Below are 24,150 nucleotides of genomic sequence, written 5' to 3'. Positions count from 1 at the left end.
TTCAGCTTGGTGCTCATAGGAGGGTCAGACCTACCCCAATTATCTATTTTTGCACTGAAAATAGTGGCACTCCAAATACTGGTACTCGGATATTTATTTATTAGGACATAAAAGAAACGGTAACAAGCTGCCAACGCGTTTTGACCAAACAGTTTTGATCACGGCCAGCAAGTCATTTTTCAGTGGCTCTTTACCCCATTATACCGATGAGTAGTGCATATTTCTTTTAAAGTGACCTCTGTGCATCCTAAATTGCTCAACAATCAATGAAACTACAATCTCAATGGAATACGATATAAAAAACAGTCATGCAGTGCGAATTGTTCACATCCGATAATCTGTTAATGCTTTTTCTGTATCAGGGCATTAACGCGATGAGGCATCTTGGGATATGTCGTTTTTGGCCGTAAAATGTCAAACGCATACAATCACTATATCGCTCTATAGCACTAACATTCAGCCCAATGCATCCTGCGAGTAAGTGACAGTATCCATGAAGCATGGCACTCGTCATGTTTATCCACTTCAGCTCCATCAATGACAGTAAGTAGTCAGTGGCTTCTAATTGCCTTCACTAGATGATGTGCAAACAAAGTCTACAGGTCAACTCTCCAAACTATAACTGTTCAATGCTGTTTTGGAGATTGACCAAAACCCAGAGCAACAGTCATAAGAACAAGGATGAATAGACGAAGAAACTGCTCAAGAGGGACGGCCACTACATCATACACACACTGTCACAAGTTTACATTGGATTAAAAAGGGCTCCATAGTTTTACGATCCAGAGCTTGCTTACTTCTTACATTCATGCCAAAATAGAAGTGTAGACAAGTGGGAGATTTCTTTTTTTTTTTTATTTAAATAGTCGGGAGAAAGTATCTTCTCCAGTGAATTGGGTTGATTGTTATGTATGATGACAGACAACCAGCATTTCATTTTTGGCAGTTTAATACAATTGCACAAACAAAAAGGGAGTCCTGAAGTCGGTTTTTATATGCACTATGTAAAAGTGCCAAAAATGAAATGGCGAGACCTGTCACATTCTCCAATCCACCCAAAGATGTTTTAAGACCTGGGCAAAGTGGATTCTGGCATAAGGCCCCAGCCTTCCAGGAGGCCCCCTGACAGAGCCAGCTCTGTTCTGCAGAGGCTTTCCCTGATGACCTTGAATAATTCTTAAACAGATTGTAATAATTTAGTTTTTATGTGGTTGATATTTGAAAACTTATTACAGACATTTTGCAGAGAAAGTTTTGTTTGGTTCATGAGACATCCATAAAAAAACGTATATTTTAGATTAGGATCTCACAAATGAGAAATGGGAGTGTGTCAGAGTTTATTTGCTGGGAGATTAGTGAGCTGCTTCAGTGTTACAATATTACAGACATACTCACTATCCTTGAATGTTAGATGTAAACACATTTAGAATTTGGATGAGGGTTGATGTGGCCAAAGAAGGCATGAAAGAGCTGAAACTGGATCATACATTCAAAGCTGTTCCGAACAGGGGCACCCAAAATATGTTTGGCCCGGGCTTCCCATAATCCTTAAGATGTCCCTGACTCCACCCCACCAAAAATTTAAGATGAAAGCATTAATCTTTGATGTTAGAAGTAAATCTTGAAGTAGGAGATTGCCGCATGGGTGACCGGCATCAACATTTTATTTTTGGCAGTTTTACCAAACTCCAGATCGGGTTGCTGCATGCAGGAATAGGGAGACTATCTTTGAAATCTGTAGTCTCCTGCCTGAACCTGGAGGGTAGGCATGTATGTTCTTAGGAACATGCTACCTTAGGTCCTCAGAAACTTTGTGCAAAAATCATTTTAGAGCATATCTAAAAACTCACACATTGAGTCTGCTGCAGGAAGAAATTATACAACAGTACCAGATAGGGAAAAATACCACTGCCTTACTAATGGTCTAAGGTGAGGCTCTGGCGCTCATGATGCTGAGGCAGGATTATATATCTGTTCAGGGCCCTGTTGGGTTTAAGATGCAATACATCTGAGGTGTCAATAGATCTGGAGCAGCCCACTGCACTGATGAAAAAGTTAGAGACTCGCCTTTCCCTTTCATGACTTTCATGTATGCACATAAGTTATCTGTTCAATACAAGACTTACATAGGCAGTTTCTGCTTTTTTTTATGAAGTAACGCATTTGCAAACCGCACGCCACCTGCAAGGGACATTTTGTTTAGTTTCCTGGGTAAAATGGATGTATTACCAATTGTATACTGCCCATGTATTCACTTTAAAAGAAACTTTCCACTCGCCACTTGCTTACAAAAGCATTAGAGGGTTGAGAGGAGAGCACAACACTGACCTCATGCTTCCACTTCTTCTTCAGTCTCTAGTGTTGCATTGATTGGAGAGGCCAAAACTTGAAAGTGGCTATAAATGTTAAAAGGCGGCCTGAGATCGAGAAAGGACACAGTAGGGTACCCTTCCATGCTTTTCAGAAATGACAAATTTAAGAAATGTTAAGAACTAATATTTTACCATTTGATCGTACTGATGTTGCATGGTTGATTTTTCAAAGCCCTTATTTATGAACGGTGAAAATACTCTTAAGCATGCAATGGGCTGTATTGGATAGTTCCAGATCAGTTGTCACGAAAACACCGGTCACAAAATAAAAACAGTTTGAGTTTGAAGATATATTCTCCAGTTTTAGGGTATCTTTCATAGATTCACATGCTCAAACCATTCCCCATCAATGAAGTGGGAGTCCCATGGGATCAGAGTCAAATAGTATGCATCCGTATAATAGGCTGTAAGAGGAATGCAAGGTTTAGCTTAATAGCCTATCTGTGTTGAACAATGACCAAATCAGGTGACAGCCCCCTTGGAACACTTCAAGCAGAGGAATCATCTCTCAGATTTTCACTGCAAGTCGTGTGTGAGGAAGTCTCCCTGAGCTCTGCTCAGTTCTTTAGATTTGGTGATTTCCAAATAGTTTTTTCTCTGTTCCAGTATGTCAGAGCCGGTCATGAAAGGGCTCTTTAGACCTTGAGCCACCTGTGGTAAGAAAAGGATTTATTCTGAAGACTCATTAGGAATGTATTTATTGCCTTCACCAATCCTACAAGGGGAGAGACTGCAAGATATGCAGAACCTTTTCTACCAAAACCTTGAAAGAAAGCGAGGGAAGACTTTTATTATGGTTGCAGAAACGTAAAACCAAAACTACTGCTGTTTTAAGGATGAAAGTAGCGAGTGCTCAGTTTCCTCACAGACTTCCAAAAAGAGGGAAAGGTCTCACAATAAGTCCACTCACAGAAGCAACAAGGCCTTTAAAAAGACCCACCATGGAACTACACAAGGCTCCTCCAGTGACGAAAAAAGAAACAGGCTTACTCAGACTCTAAATCTGAACTTTCTACTCCATCTCCAGCCTCTCCATTGAAACCTAGATCGCTCTCTGAATCAGTTTAAAAAAGACCAAGTTGACTGAAAAACCCTCGTAGAAGGTGTCCACGCCGTTTGAACCATCATTGATGACACCTAAGAGAAGAATATGGACGATGACTGGCAGTCCGTCAACACTTTCACCAACGTCAACCATTCTGTCAATGACGTTATCCATATCGACGAAGACTTCCTCGCCAACTACGTCGATGATATCCGCCTCGTTGACTATAACAGTGACCTCGACAAAGGCTGTGCCTGCTCAGTCAACAACCATATTGGTGTTAGTATTACCATCGACGACCCAGCCACCAGAGAAGTCCTCATCGGCAATGAAATTCAAACAGAAGAGGTCACCGACGCTACCGTTGATTATCTTGTCAGAAAGACTTTTACCATCTTCAGAAAGTATTCGTCCTGAATACATATCACCTATTAAAGTGTCCCCTCTACCACCCAGCCACTTGTTGTATCTTCAAGAATGGGAGGACGAGGCTCTAGGAATGTTTGGTGCAGCCCACAGGCTCTTGGAGTTGCACGTCAAATATCAAGATTAAGCCTGGGCGAAGCACTACGCTACGCTCGCGTAGTTTGCGAAGTTCGCGCTACTTCGTACTACGCGAACTGCACGTAGCACAGTGCGAACACGCGTAGCGTAGCATTGCGGTCATTTTTTGCTTGCTCGCGGTCCTCAACGTCAAGTTGGCGACCGCGAGCAAGCAAAATGACATCCCGGCGAGACTTTTTCTTTGTTCGCGATCAGGAACTTCAAGTTGGCGATCGCGAGCATGGAAAATAAACCTCCCGGCGAGATTCCCAACGCGAGGAGGTCAGGTTTCTCATTGCGAGTGGTCGCGTATGCTCGCGACCGCTCGCGATGAGAAACTACCAGTTCGCGTTGAGAAAGCTTAAGCTCGAGTAAAAATCTACTCGAGCAGCAGAACTACAGTTCGCACTGTGCAAGATGCCATTTTCAATGATTGCACAGTGCCGGTTGCTTGTCCGCACTGTGCAATCATTGAAAACGACATCTGGCACAGTGCGAACAAGGTACTACGCAGTCGCGAAGTGCTACGCGTAGCTCGCACTTCACTTTGCGTAGCTTCGCGAAGTGCTACTTCGCCAACTACGCCCAGGGTTAATCAAGATAAAGAGGATGTCGAAATCGAAAATAATTACTGTTAGCATGAGCTGAAGCCATCTTGTTTGCAGCATCCATTTTGTTAGCCTTGTGATTCTGCCCTCTTCACTGTTGCCTGCTTTTCTATTCTGCTTGAGTCATCAACCTTAGTTAACTCCTTCTGTACTGAGCCAGAGCAATGTATGAGCTCAGAAAGGCCTTTAGCTGCTAGAATGCACCTGTTTGAGAATGTAACTGTCTATCATATTCTACTGATGTAAGCAGTTCTGTATCCCCTCCCACTTTGCTGACTAAGTGATATTCATCCGACCATGTTTGTCAGTATCTATTCCTGTGTAGGCCTGTACCTTCTATTTGTAACTACATGCTTACTCTGCAACAAACTGTGTATAAAAGGCCCATGGTTTCTGTATTCCTTGTACTACCTCCTACAGCGCCTGAGGGTGTTGTATTGATGTAGTCCCACTCATGAGTGATTAATAAACTTGTTATCTTGAATTCCAGCTTCAGTGCCAATCTCTTCTTTTTTAGTCTAAGGACCCATGGACAAAGTTAAGGGTGACCCCTGCACCGGTGTGCCCCTGAAAAGGCACATTTCCACAAGGAGGGAGAGGATTATTATGTACCTGTCTATCAAAGCCACCAATACGTGGAGTAATGCCGTCCTTATGCTCCTCCACCACCAAGCATGGTTCGGGTTCCTGCTGCTTTGGTGACAGTCTTGAAGCATGCTTTCTAGGTTATTACAAGCGCTTTCCAACACCAGCTGAAGCGCAACAGCCACCTGCAGTGGTGCCTGCACCTCAATCGCCGGACCATATGCCTCCTCTACCTACTCCAAGAATGACGCAGCACTCCGTCCATCATTTCATTTGGTTTTTGCTTTGTTCACCATAAGTTGGCAGGGTATGCGCAGACGTGAGTCCCTTGCTCACTTTGCCACTGGATTCAAGCAAGCCTGGCTGAAGACGGCTGAAATGCCAGAAACCGGTCCTAGGAAGCTTGTTTCCGGTCCAGGGAAGACATGGCTTGGCAGTTCGGGCTGGACTGTTCCCATGAGGCACTGATTTGCATATGGCCATGTCTGAACTGGGGTGGCAGAGTGGGCTAAAGAAGGGTGATGGATTAAACCCAGATCAGTTGACTGGGGGTGAGTGCTTGCAATGTTCAACACTCCGTCCATCATTTCCTTTGGTTTTTGCTTTGTTCGCCATAAGTTGGCAGGGTATGCTCAGACGCGAGTCCCTTGCTCACTTTGCCACTGGATTCAAGCAAGCCTGGCTGAAGACGGCTGAAATGCCAGAAACCGGTCCTAGGAAGCTTGTTTCCGGTCCAGGGAAGACATGGCTTGGCAGTTCGGGCTGGACTGTTCCCATGATGCACGGGGTCCGACTGATTTGCATATGGCCATGTCTGAACTGGGGTGGCAGAGTGGGCTAAAGAATGGTGATGGATTAAACCCAGATCAGTTGACTGGGGGTGAGTGCTTGCAATGTTCAACACTCCGTCCATCATTTCCTTTGGTTTTTGGAAGGTAAAAAGGCAGCATCTGAAATTATTGACTGTGGAATGGATATTGCATTCATAGGCTTCTGGCTGTTGACTGCATAAGCTGTACTTCGGGCACCAGGGTTAGCTCAAGACACCGCAATATGCCCTTTGATGGCAACTCTTTATTCAGGAAGCACGTTGATGAAGCCCTGCAGGCTAGCAAGGCGGACACTGAAACAGCAGATCCCTAGGAACTCTGCAGTTCATTAAGACCTCTTTTTGCACAGCTCGTTAGTGCGGATCTTACTTGTGTCATGGAGGATACCAGAGATATCCACTTCAGTCCTACCAGCAGTTCTTTTGATCCGCCTATCAACAGCACCAACCCTATCCCGCACCGCCATCAGCAGCCCATTCTAAGCAGCAACCAAGAAGAAAATAGGCTGCTCTGCCAGAGATACTGCCATGAAGCAGTGACAACCTGATGGTGCCGGCTACACTCCCTACTCATCTTTCAGTAGGTGCTAGAATTTCCCAATACTTACATCACTGGAGCGAAATTACTTCAAGTAGGTCCTAGATCTCATAGCAAATGGCCATCCCTCAGAGTTCACTCAGGTTTCCCCTCAAACTCCACCAACAAGATTCCTCCCATCTCACTCATCTTCTTTGCCAGGAGGTGTTAGCCATATTGTCAAAGGGGCCATAGAACAGGTTCCATGCTTTCTGAAAGGAAAGGGGTTTTACTCCCATTTTTCCTTGTGAGGAAGAAGTGAGGGGAGTGGTGCCCCATTCGCGATGTCGGGAAACTCCACAAGTATCTGAAGAAGCAATATTTCTGTATGATTACCCTCAAGCAAATTCTCCACCTCTGAGATTATCTAGCCAGCCTCGATCTCCAAGATGCCTATTTCCATGTTCCCATCCGTTCCAAGCATCGCAAATTCCTCAGATTCGCAGTCGCCAGCACTCATTACCAGTTCAAGGCACTCCCCTTTGGTCTCCAATCCACTCCCCCGATATTTACGAAATGTCAAGCCCCAGTAGTGGCCCACCTGCGGCAAAAAGGCCTTCAAGTTTTCCTATACATCGATGTCAGGCTGATAAAGGCTCCATCTTGCCAGCAACCATCTAGGGATACGTCCAGGTGTCTTCACCTTTCAAACCCTGGGGCTCACAGTCAACTTCCAGAAGTCTTTCCTTTCACTTTTGGCAAGATTAACCTTTCGGGGAGCAACTCTAGATACATTTCTCGACAAGGCATTCTTGTCCGTAGACAGGCAACAAACTACGTTCTGGCCCGCGCTCTTATAAAAAAAAAAGTGCACTTCAGGTTACATGATCAGATATCTACTCTGCATGATGTCTTCAGCCATTCTCCTAGTGCCTCATGGTCATCTCAATATCTAGCCTTTCCAAGAAGATCTGGATGCACAGTGGCTCCAGGTGGAAGGGCAGTTCGACAACATCATCCAGATCACACCTGTGGTGAAATCAGTTCTTCCCTGGTAATCCAGCTCCAGCAATCTCTCTACAGGATTATCTTTCCTCCTTTCCCTTTCAGAATACGTTATTACAACAAATGTTCTCTAGAAGGGTGGGGAGCTCCCTTGCCAGACCTTCAAATTCAGGACAAGTATACTCCAGAGTAGTCCAGATGGCATATAGGCTTCCTCGAGCTTAGCGCAATCTGGCTGGCTCTTCAAGCTTTCTTGCTGAGGATTCGGGGGTCACCCATATTAAGAAGGTCAGACAACACAACAAGTATGCATTACCTTGGGTACAAGATCCAAGATTCTGTCTCCAGAAGCTCAAACTATCTGGCAATGGGCACTACATCAAGTGACCATAAGGGCAGAACATCTCCCAGGAGTTCACAACTCTCTAGCAGACACCTTGAGCAGAACAAACTAAGGCTGTCATGAATGGGCACTGAACCAAGTAGTTCAGGATTCCATATTTAAGCAATGTGGCAAGCCCAAACTGGATCTTTTCACATCTCAAGAGAATAAGAAATGCTGGTTTTATGCCAGCAGGTACCCTCAAAAGGGGCCCTGGTGGAATGCCCTTTCAATGCAATGGTCTAGGATTTATGCCTATGCTTTCCCCTAATCCCACTTACTCCCATGATTTTCAGGAAAATGAAAAAGAAACAATGCCGTTTTAATACGTATTTCTCCACAATGGCCAAGACAACACTGGTTCACAGAGCTCCTCGTGTTCTCCAGCCCCAAGTTGACTTGTTGTCCATGAGCAGTCAGCAGGTCCTTCATCCAGACCAGATTTCTCTGCATTTATCAGCCTGGCACCATGAGCTTCAGCATCCAGCCATTTCAGAGGATTGTAAAAGTATCCTTGCTAAGGCCAGAGCTAATTCCGCCAACAAAACATATTGCCTCATATGGGAACAATTTCGTCTATGGTGCGAGAAATCTAAAGTACATCCTATCACATCGCCTCCAGAACAAGTGTTGTCATATTTGCTATCTCTAGTCAAATTCGGTCTTATGCACTCCTCTGTTAAAGTGCATCTGGCTGCTAGTTCAAGGTACAGGCAATCTTTGGGGTCTCCTTCATTATGGTCTCACAGATTGTACACCTAATTCCTTAAAGGACTCTTCAGAGCATATCCTGCAATTAAGTCACTGCCACCTGCATGGCAGTTTAACACTGTACTATGCTAACTGATTAAAAGTCCACTTGAACATATCCAAAGGGCTGAACTGAAGTTCCTTACTTGGAAAGGGGTGTTGCTACTAGAATTAAAGAACCTTTCTTACAATTCAAAAACACCATGGTAATTCTTTGGGCTAATCCCAAATTGGTACCAAAGGTTACCACCAATTTTTCTTCTCAATCAACTGGTTATGCTAAAGACTTTCTTTCCCAATCCTCAAACACCACAGGAAACCAGTATTCATACTCTTGATGTCAAGAGATGCTTAAAGTTTTAATTACATCGCACAAAGCATAATCGTACCACAGGTCAGCTCATTGTAGGTCAGCTCTTTGTGGCCTACGGCAACAATAACAAAGGTGGGCCAGTGTACAAGCCCACCATAGCAACATGGATTTCAACAGCCATTCAGTTCTGTCATTCTAAGGCAGGCAGGCCTTTAAGACAAAAGATTAAGGTGCAGTCTGTGAGACCAGGTTCTATAATGGCAGCTTTATTTGCTGGGGTGCCCATCGAAAGTATATGCCATGCTGCAACCTGAAAGAGCAGGCAAACTTTCACCCAGCATTATTGTCTGGATTCAGAGCAGAGCACTGATGCAGCCATAGGTCCGGTGGTACTTCGGCATCATTTCCAATAAGGTAAGCCTGTTCCCATACAATGTATACTGTTGTACGCACCATCCACCGTCATAATCATGTGTTATTTTATTGCTAATGTATTGCACTGCTAACTATCCTGGTTCAAGCATGTGAATCTATTAAAGATACCCCAATACTGGGGAAAGTATTTGTTACTTACCTGTAACTCCCATTCTCCAGTATTGGTATCTTTCATAGATTTCCATGCGACCCATCCTCCTCCCCCTAGAGGCTCTCTTTCTTGGAAAGTGAGGACTATCCCACTAGTAAAATGGCTATTGATGGCTGGCACATTTATCTGGCAGTGTCTGTTCCAGAATGGACGTTTTTGGCCACAACATGCACTTGAACCTTACAGCACCAGCTCGTTCTTGATTGCAGTTAGTCCCGCATTGGTCTAGGGACCAGGAAAAGTATAAATCTTGCTGTCTTCTGCAATTGTCTGCAGCAAGATTGAGAAAAGGCTGAACTTCTGTACACTATTCATGGTGAACACTATTTATGCAAATGTATTATGTACAAAGGTAAAAACCTTTTTTCGGTCCTCTTCATAGGCGCTACCACAAGTTTTCATCTAAAACTTTCTTTTGTAGTAAAACACAGAAACAAGGTTTCTAGGCTAGAATCTAAATTGTCACCCTCCAGGTGGCTAATGTCACTTATCACGACATTCAACGTGTCTCTTATCTCAGGCTGTAAAATTTATTAGAGCACAACTCGCACCTTGCAGATGCTTCCCGGTTAGAGCAAGTTATGTTAGCATAACCTAATGCACCCATTTAAATAATACACAAAGCAGTAACTATTCTTTCTCGAAAATAAAAGTATTTTAAGATGCAGTCTTGCAGTGGTTATACTGCTGTAACTTCATAGAAAGTAGCATACGGTTCTTATTTCGATATCTTTCAATACCTGCAGTAGGACGCTCCTGGATGCATACTGGGAGGCAAGTCAAGTACCTCTTTCTGTAAAAAGCAGACTTGAATCTGTTCCAGAAGAGCAGCCCCTCTCACAAGGGCACAATTAAAGGACCTTTAAACTGCTGCATTAGAATCAATCGAGGTCTCGCTAACCAACACTCAGAAATTACATTTTGCTGGATACTTCTAACCACAGCTTCCTAACTTTGTAAATATTCCCTCAGGAGTCAGACTGGACCCAGAAACTCATAAGTAGTACTCCTTCATGCCACCCAGGTGCACTGACGTCAGTTCCTTTCTGCACCTTGAGACGTGGATCCGGAGCTCTACCCCTCTCCAACAAACTATACCTTTTATCACTGTGCAATGGAAATCTGACATCCAATAAAAAACAGGGTTAAAAAGCTTGTAGGGACTGTGGAAAACAAATGTTTGTGACAGACCCCCATATGGTAGGCCGAGGATTGGACAACCACTCAAGGGCCTGCGACATCTGTGCCCAGATGAACCCAAAGGCCATATGGGACCGCGATTTGAAACTCCAAAACCAAGAATCGGAAGACTCCACGGCATGACTGGTCGAAGTTGAAAGGAAGGTCCCATTCCCACTCCTAAAGTCCTTCCTATTGCAGTTCCTTGTCATTGTTGAAGTTTTTGGGTGAGTCCAAAAAGGATTTTAAGCAGGTATCTGCTCTTTCCTGCCAATTTCGAATTCTAGAGAGGACACAAATGCATCAGCGTGCCTCTTGGTCTCACTCTCAAAGAACCGATCCAGAGTTTGCTCCCGAGGCAACCTGAATTTCCATGTCCACTGATTATGTTGCAACAAATAAAGGCCTCTAAGGAGACCATTCTGTACCTTTTTTGCATGCCTCCAGTTCTCTCTGGCATGCCTTTGGGCTCTAACGATTCATAGAGGCCTCCAGTCGGGTTCCACCAGCAGATTCTCCCTCTGTGCCTTTTCTGCCTCTTGAACCTGCATCACGTTACACACTGGTTTCAATGCCAACTTGGGTTCTGGCGCCACTCCTTGCACCAATTTCTTTCACTGTGACTCTGGTGTTGATGCTGCTGGTAGAGGATCAGTTACCTATAGTGGCTTCCTACTCTAAGGTAGCTTCACCTCAACTGAGACCGGGCTCCGATCCTTCAGGAGTGCAGCCAATAGCCAATCTTTCGGACTACGATACTTTGCCTTTACCACACGGCAGAGCTCATAGTCTAAATCAGCTTTTTGTATCAGATTTAGACACTAGTGACTACAATGAGCAAGACAAATTCACCCCACAATACAATAAGGACAATTTTTATGCATATTACAGGATGCTAGTGGTCTGGACACCTCTTCAGCCACTGGACCGGTCTTTCTCCCAGGCTCTGCCATAGGGAAGAGTGAATCTTTTGTTATGGTTATGAGTCAGGCTGCAGAGGTCCTTCACCTGCAGCTCCCTTCAACAGAGGTAAAAAATCCTGATGGTGGTTTTTCAACCTGGCCAAGCACCTACTGAACCACTCTTGCCATTCAATGAGGCCTTAACGGATACCCTCTTGGGCACTTTGGCAAAGCCATGCTCTGGATCCCTGGTCAACAGGCCGGTTGCTCATCCTACACCCTACACCAAAAAGTCTAGTGGTCCAGGCCTCCACCAGCATAGTCATCCATAATGCCTTTGCCATGACTCCTCCTGACCATAAGTCTCCATGCATAGAAACTTTTAGCAAGGGGATGTTTTCATCGGCTATCTTGCTTTATGCTCAGTCAATGCCAACTGCCCTTTAGGCCACTACAGCCATGCTTTATGGGAATGCAGTTTGAGGAAATTCGATTTTCGATCTCGCTTGTATTCAGCCACCATTTCTTTGTGTTCCCCCGCCATTTTGTGTTGCCCTCACTCAGGCAGCACAATGAACGAAGTTTTTCTGCTGATCTTACTGCGACGTGTCAAATAACCTTCTGCCTCTGTTTACGAGACTGATGTCAGGGACTGGCTGAGTCCACTAATCCTCGTCTGGTTTGACTAAACCCTGTCTCAACTGTCTGTTGGTTCACACCATTCTTTCCTGACTTTATCTTATATTCTGGCCTTCGCTATTCTCTACTTGTATTCTCTCATTTCACAACTGTCCTCCAAAGCATACAAATGTCCTGCCACCTGCAAGTTGAGTTGTAGACACTACCACTGATTAACTTGTGGGGAGGGGTGACAAAAACAGTTGGAAGAGAGGTTTATTTGGGTTACTTGATATCTTGTTTTCAAACTTTTCTCATTGGTTATATCTTGTTTTCGAACTCTTCTAATTGGATAACCATGTATGCATTGGGAGTGTTCTTGGTGAATCTATGTGCTATAAAAGATTGTGCGCCACGGAGTAAAGTGGCAGTCTCCTAAGAACATACTGAGTGTACTTCTGGGACAACTGTACTTAGCTGCAGCTAATAAAACTGATCTTCTACGCTCAACAGAATGTCCTGTGTCTCTGTTCAACAAAGCAGGTGAACTCAGGAGATTAAGGCGTGTCCTGTGCCGCCAGGCCCATAAGGCCCTGGTTCTTCAAGTTGGTCAAATCCTGCCTTGAGCTCCATAGGACCTACAGGCATCTTTAATACCAACCCTACAAGATGGCTGGCATGTGGCAAAATTAGTTATAAAGTCTGACCTCAACATGACTAACTTCTTGGGATGGGCATTGGGCATGAGTGTGGTGCTTCGGTGCCACGCCCAGATGAGATCTACTGGCTTGTCCAGAGAGGTCCAGGAACCTTGTATAAAATGGTTCCATGGGACTCTTTCAGTTTATGGTCAATATGGCTCTAACTTTTTATACTAATCTCCAAACAACATTTATTTTCCAGCAATAGGTGTAGTTCAACATTTACAATAGATCAAAAAAAGTGCAAATGGCATAGTGCTTAAGTGTGTAATATGGTGCAATATTTACAATGATGCATATATACAAGCAGGAAGTCTATTTAAGCTTTTAAATTCCAAAACAGTCCGTTCATTTAGCACACATTCTGGATCCAAACTTTTTGTATATGACTGCAAGTACCACACATCTCTGCCACAAACCTCAGATATAGTCTGTGTGACTTCTTGAAATGGTCTGCTGTCCACCATTGTGGCCGCTAGTGTATATAGCGTGGTTAACATGCGCTCCCTTGGTCGTGTAGTTACAGCACGAAGTTCAATGCATCTGCTTGCTCTCAAAAAGTGTGGATCCAGATACCTCAACATTCAAGCAAGATTCATTGCTAGGAGGTAAAGTGCCAGATGGCATTAATTGTCCTGATGAGATGCTTGAACATTAACTACAAGGTCGAAACGTCGATAATTGTATAAGGGATTGTCTATTATACAAATTAACTGCAAACAAGAATCTGTGATTAATGAAGGGGCTGTTTTGGAATTTATAAACTTAAATATACATCCTGCTTCTATATATGCATCATTGTAAATATTACACAATATCACACACTTGAGCACTGATCTGTCTGCACTTTTTAAAACCAAATCTGTTGAAGATGTTGAACTACACCTATTGCTGGAAAATAAATGTTGATTGGAGATTATTATAAAGAGTTAGTCATATTGACCCTAAACCAGTGCTTTAAATGGGCCGGTACTCACAGGTACTGAGTACCGGTGGTACTTATTTTTAGCGCTCTGAGTACTGCCACTTTTCCACAGCAAAGGAGAGTACCGGTACTCAGGAAAGGGGAGGTCACTGATGCGCTCGAGGGTATCAGAGCAAAGCAGATCTCTAGGGCATCCTGACATCCAAAGCACCATCTTAGCTTTTACCTGAGTCACTGCTGAACCATTTAGCAGCGGCTCATTTGCGTTATGCAGGGGATGCCCGGGTGTTGAAAATGTCACTGTCCTGCTGTGTTTGATAGAGCAGGGCCTGTCAATCACATTCGCACTGTCCTTACTGTGAGGAAACGCAGGAAGAATCCCACATGAAAAGAGAGAGAGAAAGATTCAAAGAAATGTGTGGAGTGCTTTAGTGTGTGCATGTCCGCTTGTTTCTTTGTGATGTGCGCGTGCACTCTAGAATATATGGATATTGTGCCAAATGCAACCAAGTAAGAACAGTATGATAGTAAGAAGCTGCAAATATGGCAAAATAAGAAAAGATTAACATATTGTGTTTGGCCTTCATTTTGTCTAATGAGTTAACACGTTTTGTTTATATTGATACATTACTCACATGGTTTGATATGTCCTGCAACTGGTGGAGAACTCCTTATTAATGCTGCTATTCAAAAGTCTCTTGTTCTGAGGCACACTGAATTTTAGGTTTTCATTCCTTTAAAAGCTCCTTCTATTATAATTTAGGGCCTATTCCCAGCAGGTCTTCACACCACCCTCTATTAACATATCCAGATGTTAATCTGCAGATATGTGATGTTTGAAACTACTATTAACAGAAATGTAAGGGCAAAATTAATACTCCATAGAAATGTCTCACTATGTTTCGCTCCGCCTCCAGCCCCGCCCACTAACCACGCCCGAGCTCAATTTCATGAGTACCTGCACTTATTTTTCCCCATTTAAAGCACTGCCATAAACTAAAAGAGTCCCAAGGAACCACTTTTTGATTTTTCTACAGTGGATACCTTGTTCTGGTACGGGCAGAAGGGTTAGGTCCTGAGTTTTTAGAAAGCCCAAATCTTTTATAGACATGCCATTGAAAGGGGACTCTGCCCTGCAACACTTTAAGGAAATTCATGCTACAGCACATTCCCTGGGGTGGTCTGCAACTACAAGCCATTTTGATAAGTTGTTTAGACACTTTCATGGATATGCTAGGGCATTCCAATACAGTCTACACCAGATCCCACCATGGCACAACAACTTTCAATGCCATTTCGTGGCTGAGGTCACAGCATACAGAAACAATGTTCACAGTATTGGAGATAACGTGCAGCTAAGTTCCCAAATGCTCTGGCAACCATGACCGTGAAACCCTTAAGTGTGTGCTCTTCAGCACACACCAACCCTGTAGGAGGCAGGATCTGACATTTCCAACAAGGATGACAAGACATGGGTCCTCCAACTCGTCAAGTGGGGCTATTCCCTCCCATTTCTTTCCACCCTGCTGCCCCTTCCATCCCCTTCAGCGTGGCTGACAGAGGAATAAGTCTGTCTGTTTTACAACAGCAAATGCAGGCTTTCTGGACAAAGGAGCCCTAGAGTGTTCAGGCCTGCCTCCTTGTGCCAAAGAAATATGGAGACCTTGGTCCGATTTTAGATCTCTGCCCTCTCAATGCCTTCCTGTGGAAAGATAAATTCAAGATGCTCACACAGGCCCCTGTCTTATCTGCCCTGAATCCTGGAGACTCCTCTTTGCCTTACCAGTGCCCCTCAGGTGTTCATGAAAATAATGGCAGTGATCACAATGTACCTTCATAGATCAGGTGTACCAGTCTTTCTGACCTTCAAAGACTTGCTGCTGAGGGTAGACTTGCCCTTCTAACTTCATTCCGAAGTCACACCTGACTCTTTTACAGATGCTTCTGTTCAGCAGAGCTATCCTGGATACATTGCAGATTCATGCCTTCCTCCCCGGAGAAAAGCTGTGATCTAGATGCTTTGGCCTCTGTTTTAGATATCAGTGAGGATAAAATTGAGGCTGCGGAGTCGATTGGCCTCCTACATGCTGGTAGTCAGTTACACCAGATGGCACATGCGGAACCTGAAGTCCAGTGGGCAAAGCATCAGGGAAGGTCTCTGATTCTATCCAGTTTTCAGAGGAGACTACAAAAGATCTGCAGTGGTGGCTGCTGGACCTCGATTGGGCAAGTAGTAGACCCCTCTCCTTACTTCCCCCAGAGCTGATGGTCGTCACAGATCCATCAATGCTGGGCTGTGGTGGCCATCTGGCAGAGGTGGTGATCAGAAGACTCTGGTCACTGGTGGAAACCCACCTCCACATCAATTTAATGGAGTTGTGGGTGATCAGCTTGGCAGTGATTCCCTTTCAAACATCCATAATTGGAGGCTAGTTCAGGTTCTCATAGACAACACTACCATCATGTGTACTGCCACAAGCAGGATGGAGTGGTGTCTTGGGTCCTATACCGGGAGGTTCTGCACCTCTGGAAGTGGCTGAATCGCCAGGGCATTTCCCTGGTCATGAACTATTTGATGGGCTCTTTAAATGACAGGGTGGACAAAATCAGCCATCGATGCCTAGCAGACCACAAATGCCAGTAACATCTGGAAGTGGCAACAAGTGGTTTCCAGCAATGTAGAGAACACTGGCTTGATTTTTTTCACCACCTCTGAGAAGGCACAATATAAAGTTTTGGCTCACTAGAGTTCCCATAGAGGCTCTTTTTCAGAGAAACATTCTGTGTTAAGGGGAGCGCTAGACTTCTGTACACTTTACACCTCTAACCACCTTGGCCTGAGTTCTGAAGATGATTGAGACCGACCGGGCCTGGTATCTCCAGATTGGGCCAGGAAGGAGTGTTGTACAGAGCTTCTGGGTTTGTGCATCTGGCTTCCATTTCAAGCTGCTGCTTCTGAAGGATCTACTGTCCCAGCAACAGGGCAGGGTCCTGCACCTAGGGCTCTGCATTCTGTACCTTAATGTGTGTCTATTGAGCAGTGGCAATTATTCTACTTCGATTTAACCCTAAAACTCGTTAGTGTAATTCTGGCAGCCAGGTGCCCATCTATGAAATCAATGTACATTGGGCACTGGGACAAGTCTGTGTCAGACTAACCTGCTACAAGCTAGGCTGTCTGAAGTGTTGCTGCTTGTTTTGTCATTAGCGTAGGAAGGACATTTATTGGGCACTGTTAAATGCTATTTGTCAGCTCTTTCAGCTTTTTAGCGGTTGCTGGATAAGCCTTTTTTTTTTCTTTAAATCACCTTGTATGATGAGATTTCTTAAAGGTTTTTAGCAAATCTTTCAGCATGAACTCTTTGTGATGCTACAGTGGGACTTGAACGAACTTGGTTCCTCCTTCTCTGATATGTATGCCATTTGAGGCAATGCACATTTTCCCTCTAAATCTCTTGACCCTGAAAACTGTTTTTCTGGTCGCAATCACATCAGTTCCTCATGTGAGTGTGTTGCAGGCACTTTCGCTGAAGCCGCCATACACAACATTTCTTCCAAAAGAACTGGTGTTAAAAACTCGAGCGGCATTTCTACCAAAGGTAGTATTACCTTTCCACTTCAGGCAGGCTATCATCCTTCTTACTGCCTCACTGCTGGAAAGAGGAGAAGAGACTCCTTCATTTGGCCTCTGGAGTGCCCTCCGTTTTTACACTGAAAAGGCCAAAAATCATCAGCCGGAAAATCAACTCTTAGTGGGTTTTGTTGGAGCAACCCCAATAATTTCTTAAAATCCAATATTTATTTTACACACTTCAGCTCCATAACCCTTCTTTTCGATCTTGCAGTAAAAGACCACTGTCACCTTCAGTCAGACAAATTGGGACCATTCACAAACTGAGATCTAAATCAAGATTACATTTTAAAGGTTTTATACAGACTATTACAAAATAATTACAAACTTTTAGTCATGGAGAAATACATAAACTTGAATAATAAGGAAATATTGGTCAATTAATTGAAATCCCTCTAAATTCTAACTGTCACACACACATATCTTCGCTGATTTCATCTCTACTGAGATTTAATATTCCCTAAGGGTGATAGTGTCACTTTGTGATAACCCTTAATATAAGGGTTTTTAATAATACCGAAAAGTTGCGCACCTTTCTAGGCGTGAAATATTTACCCATATGTTTGAATAATGAATTCCAGTTCTGATTTTTAATAGATAAATGCTTAAAAAATGTAGACCACAAAATGTAAGATTAATGGCAATACGTGGTGTATGTCCAGGTAGTGGTTTTATTCTGATAACACTATACAAAAACCTGTTTTCTATAACTTAACAGTCCGTTAATCACCCGAATCTGCTACACGCAATTTCTCGGAATTGCAATATAAAAAGCAAAGCGTAAGTATTGCCAGGTAAGACGTACACATGTTAGATAGATCTTCTCTCTTCTTTCCACCAAATATGAAAGTTAAGTCTGATTGCATATATATTTTTCCTCAGGAAATAGGGATGGCTAATTTAGAAGAGAGAAAGATATCGACGGGTGTGTGTGGGCAGCAGATTAATAAACAAGCTGTCCCCGTGACTTTTTTCGTCAGGTGAGAATTCCCATTTGATTGAGTTGGGAGTACTGCCACACTTGAGGAAACATTTCTAAACTGTTCCTTTCTTTTGTAGTAAAATTGTATTCACAACATCGACTCTTAAGTGGCTTTTATGATACAATGTCGATTGAAACTAATCAGAACCACAAATAGGTGGGGTCTCAACTCAAGATAAATTTAACAAATATTTAACAAAAATCTAATAGTGTGTATATATATATATATATATATAAATGTTCTTCTTGATAGAATCCTATCGCAAGAATACAGTTTTTATTCTGGGCATCTAGCTATTGAAAACGGGAGATGACTATTTCAGGGTCTCCACATGAGACTTTTTAGGTAGGTTCTTTCTCGTTCGTATGAGGTCAGGGAGATGACTGTAAATATCAATACAAATGGATCATGTGATATACGCACTATTGCTGTAACGGTAATTTAAAATGCTGTTCTAGACATAACCAATGTACATGTACTATGGTTAATTTGGAGTTGCTGCATTAATTGTGTTCCAAATGCATTATGTCTCTCATATTTTACAGTTGTATAATGAACGTTTTTATTGTTACTTAGATAAACTGAAAACATTTTGTCCTGAAGAAGGTGAAGATCTCATATATTCTCAAACGCTGAGTCAACAGTTTTTCTTTGTGCTTTTAAAATTGTGTGTGTTTTTTAAATTGTATTTGCTATTTGTATTCTTAAAGTGGATAAAGAAAAGTATTTTAAAGTTGTAATGAAATCAATGTCTTGTGACAAATAGATTGTTTGCAGTCCCTCGTACCTCAACATCAATTGTTTTTAAATTTAATAATAACAAAAAATATTTTTAATAAAACAATATAGAGTTTCCTATATGATTTAGTTTTGTGGTTTTCTTGTAATACGTTATCGCAATGGATAAAGGAAAAGTGCTCTCTAAGTAAAAATTATAGTAACTTCCCTTTACTATATTTTTGGATTTTAAATACCTATAGCATGTGATCAGATTTGTATTTTGCAGTTGTACTTACCTTGCCCATTATTTAATCTCTCAGAAAGGGATTTCTTCCTTTGACATAACTCCAGAAACGACATCCAGTTTGATTAAACAGCATCTGACATTGTAAATATGGCACAACTTCACTACGTTATTTTTCACACTGCTAAAATAGATATTCATTTTGTTTTATGTGCAAAATCATTAATTTGTCTGATAGGTAATATGCATCATCAAAACTACTAATTCACACTAATTATTTGTCACCCAAAACTTTGATTATGTGAAAAATAAAAAATGTTGAGGTGAAAGCCCCACTCGGGGAACAACAACAATTCTTGTTAGGATGCACCACAAAAAGGCACTAATTTAACCTGTGCTTGACCCTCTGGTAGCTTAGCACAAATCATTCCGGCTTAACTTAGCGGCAATGAGTAAAGTATTTATGCAGCACACAAATACTAATAAAGTAAAAATACAACTCATTAAAAACCTCAAATCCATTCAGAAACCGAGTAAAATATAATAAATAAAATGATACCTGAATGACAAATTTATTCTGTAGAACCAAATGTGTTCAATTTTAAATTGTTAAATGAAAATAGTTCTGAAAAGCTCTATTTGTGGTCATCGGGACACACTAGACAGGGGGTAATTTACAAGTTCAGACACAGCGATGGAGCACGGGTTGGATAGAAGAACAAGGTTAGTCCAGCTGAAAAAATATCTTGTCAAGTTCGGTAAAAAGAGATCCATTCATGTTGTAGGAGGCTTTCGGTACTGATAGCAGGTTGAGTGTCTCGGACATTCGTGGCTGTAGTGCAAAGATCAGATAGTTGGTGGAGCTTCACATTGGGGTCATCACAGGTTGTCTTTACTGTAGTGCAAAGTGCAGATCTCGCGTTGCCAGTCTTCATCTATGGTTGCTGTCCACGCAAAGAGCAGGGATCACTAGAGCTTCACATTGGCAATCATTGCGGGCACTATAGTTTTGGTTTGAACGGGCCCATTCGTAGCCGCAAGGAGCCCTAAACTCATGATTTTCACCTTTTCTCCCAGGAGAGCTTCCACTGATGCCAGCCAAGGGTCCAGGTTTTGGGTGGCACCTTTTGGGGATCAGGACTCACTCCAGCTGGTTTGGGGCAATACCACGCCAAAGATGCCAGATCTAACACACCGACAGTCAGATCTATGAAGATAGACATTTTGCCTGCAGAGTCGTGCAGGACATTTTGGTCTGAGCCATTCCACAGGCTCACTACATGGGGAGGAACTGATTTGGCATCGATGGACAAGTTTGGAATCTGTGATTAGAAGTATCCATCATAGAACAAGTTGTGTATCTTCAGTAACACTATCTAATGGATACACTATTTAAGTGCAGATCCCTCACCAAACCCTCGAATCTCCTCGTCCTGTGGATTTTGCCGATGGCCTCTGGACCTCAGAGTCCATACAAGCTGTTAAAAGTAAGCAAGTCTAGGTAGAGCATATGTGCGGCCCCACTCATCACTTCCAGATGGAATGGTGTCAATACGGAGACATGCAACCCCACATACCGGCACGTAGGAGAACTGCCTATGAGTTTCATGATCCGGCCTAATGCCGAGGAGAATATTCACGGGGTGAGGAATCTGCAGTTAGTGTCCACTAGAAAACATTTTACAGATGGTAAGCAACTGACACAAGTATATCCCCAACTTGACCCAGTTTGAGCTAATGTAATGTATTTTAAGCAGGGGTTCATTGATGGCTTTATATATTAACCAAGTTTATAAATGAGAGTAAATATGGAAGTGATGATTTCAATTTTGGCTTTTTGAGTGTTGCTCTCCATCGACTAGATGAAGAACAAGTGCATGTACGTACTTATATCATACCTGATAGTAATGAAAGTTTTTAAGATACCACAAATATTATTAAAAGGTTTGCACACCCATCAGAGATATAAATATCTGCATGGGGATCTGCATAAGTATGTTACAATGAAAGAAATCAAATATATGAGCAGAAGTCCACTAGATACTCCTGGCTTTAGGATCACTAATTCTTAAAGCTTGAAACATGTGTGGCCCGCCTGGGGTTTCAGCGTGTCAAACTTACAGCACAGCCAAGCTTCTTCGATTCCCTGATGGAGTGTGATTAGAGAAAGAAGTAGACACTTGGTAGGGCCCAGGAAGAGAAAGGGCTGCTGCAGACTCCTCCTGCTGGGACACGATGTAGTACCACACAGATGACCAGGAGTCACTCGCCAGATACGTTTTGAATCTCAGAGCAAGGACTTTTTAAGGCCAAGAACAGCTTTTGTACACAAATGTCTTGCACTGGTTAGTAATTTCTACACTCTCTCTATTGAGCATTCCTTTTCATTTATAGTTTATTTGCTACACTGGGCATCAATATTTTCATACCTTCACAAATCTGGCATTTGGTATAACTCCCAAACTTTGTTCTTGTTTCAGCAATGGGGGAAGGGCTCAAAAACACTTTGTTGAAATATACGTTGTAGTTGTACAAGATATGGCAGTGCCTCAACTATAAAGTACATGCTAAAAATGATGGCACAACATTTTAACTAGTACAACGTTTTATCAATTTATGCTGATCTGAATGGTCATGCCTGGTTCACAGTAGGCGGTACTTAACCATCTAAACGAGTAAATGAAGCTGACTGATATTATCGTAAAGTCTTTTGTACAAAGGTGCAACTTTATGTGCCTAATCTTAGACAACTCTTAGCACAGCTCTATATTTTACACTTGAAGACTGAGTTCCATACCTAGTATCATTCTGAAACTGAAGTGCATGGAGGATCAAACCGTCCGAGTGCCAAAGCAGATACTTCCTGGTCTGCGGGAGCGAGAGAAACCAGGTTTTTGGCAGAAACTCACATCAACATAAAGTCCTGGCAGAGTCACTGAACAACAGTGGGACAAATGCAGAGGACTCCCACCAGGTAGTGAGGGCATCCTTCAATAGAATGAGTTCAACAGCCAAAGAAGAATCTGCATTTCCCAGCACTGGTAAACAATGTCTTTCTACCTTTTCAGATGGTACAAAATGCTATGAAATTGTACTCATTGACTAACACAGACTCTCTACAGTCATCAGCGGAAGTAAATTAGAATGGGATTATAAACCGCATCTGTAGTGTCAATGCATAAGAAAAAGAAAAAAAAAACGTGCATGCTCAGCTCACATTAATACCATCAATAAGAGACAAACATGAACTTGAGATCCAGATAAACGTTTGCTTATATACTAGGTACTCATTTTCAAATCTATCAAGTTTATCATCAATAGCTACAGAGACTGAAGCGTACTCATGATCCAGCCTCTTAAATACAAGACATACGCACCAAACTGAGCAAACCTCTTCCACTTCCAATAAAATGGCGGGTTAAGAGAGATGGAGACTATCAACGTAGATGAGATCATAGCAGAGGTCTGAGAGCGAGTGCAGTATATCAACTGAAAGAATCAAAGCAGCGGGTCTAGACGGTGGCATGTAATCCCGTTACATCTGATGAGGTCAGCGGACTGCATTTGCCAGAAACTGAGGGTAATGTGTTTTCCTCAATAATCAGGTCAACAATTGTCATAATTACATGCGTAGTCAGGCTCCCTTAACTAAATCATAGGGAGGCAGAAGAATCAGAGAGGACCAATTTATTCCAGTTAGTTCGTTACAGATTCAAGAACATCTCTTTGAATGACAGTTAGCAACAAAATTTCTGCCACTGGTCAGGGCAGAGCGCAAGCCAGGCAAGAGCCTGGTCTGCACCAGGGCAAACAGCTGTAGGGTACATTTTTGACATAACTAAGTAGGTCTAACTACTAGAGTAACAAAAACTACATTCTTAATATAATGTGTATAAATAATACATATAATTTGTGTTTTGTGTCAGGCATGCAAATTCTGTACTTTTTCAAGCTAAAATATCTAGATCAAATGTGTTCTAACGCAAAAATAATCGGTGTTTCACATTTTGCAAGGAATGGCTCAATTTTGGCACTTACAGAGAGCTTGAATGTGTGCTTTTCATATAGCATGGTTGAATGCATTAGGTACATACTAACTTGTTCTCACAATTGTGTTTGTGTGCCTGCACCTTCACACCACCACCCACCCCGCCCAACCCCGAAATACAACCACTCGATCTTTACTTGTGTGTGGCGTTGTGCACCTCACGAGAGTGGTATGAATTTCTTGCATTAGATGAGCTCATGTCCATGCTCTCAGTTCACTGGGTGCCAGTTTGTAAGGCTGTTGTCTGGCCAGATGCGCTTTGAGTGTGTCCCTCCGCACCAGACGCAGTGATCACCACACTTTCCTCGCTATCCCTGGGCAATGCTTTCTCCCTGAGCCGAAGTCCGACCTTATTCTCTCCTCTTTCAGTAACGCCTCATTTGTACTGCTTAATATTTAATGTGAATAGTCCATTAGTGAAACAATGTCAAACGGAACGTGATCCCAGCACACTTATCACCTGCACAGCTCTCGGGGCGGGGCTGAAACATATCCGACTTCAACCTACAGCATGGAAGATCAAGCAAGTCAGTAAAAACCCCAAAGAAGCAAAGGGAGAAACCTGTGGCAGGGGGAAGAATATTTGCATTCGAGCCCTCTTTGCACCATGCACAGGCCCCATTTTCTTTATTCTGGCAGGCTGTAATGACTGGTATTTCAAGGC

The 24,150-nt window shown here is 42.8% G+C and overlaps 1 protein-coding gene across 1 annotated transcript in view; it reads right to left on the bottom strand.

Annotated features, from left to right (window-relative positions):
- Positions 1-24,150, bottom strand: part of HIVEP3 (HIVEP zinc finger 3) — a 1,736,279-nt gene that overhangs the window by 1,537,903 nt on the left and 174,226 nt on the right. The gene's annotated exons all lie outside the window — the stretch shown is intronic.

This window comes from Triturus cristatus, chromosome 3_1 (assembly GCF_964204655.1).
Source record: "Triturus cristatus chromosome 3_1, aTriCri1.1, whole genome shotgun sequence".
In the NCBI taxonomy this organism is placed as follows: domain Eukaryota; kingdom Metazoa; phylum Chordata; class Amphibia; order Caudata; family Salamandridae; genus Triturus; species Triturus cristatus.
The sequence above is the reverse complement of the archived record's forward strand: the minus strand, read 5'-3'. Positions and strand labels throughout refer to the sequence as shown.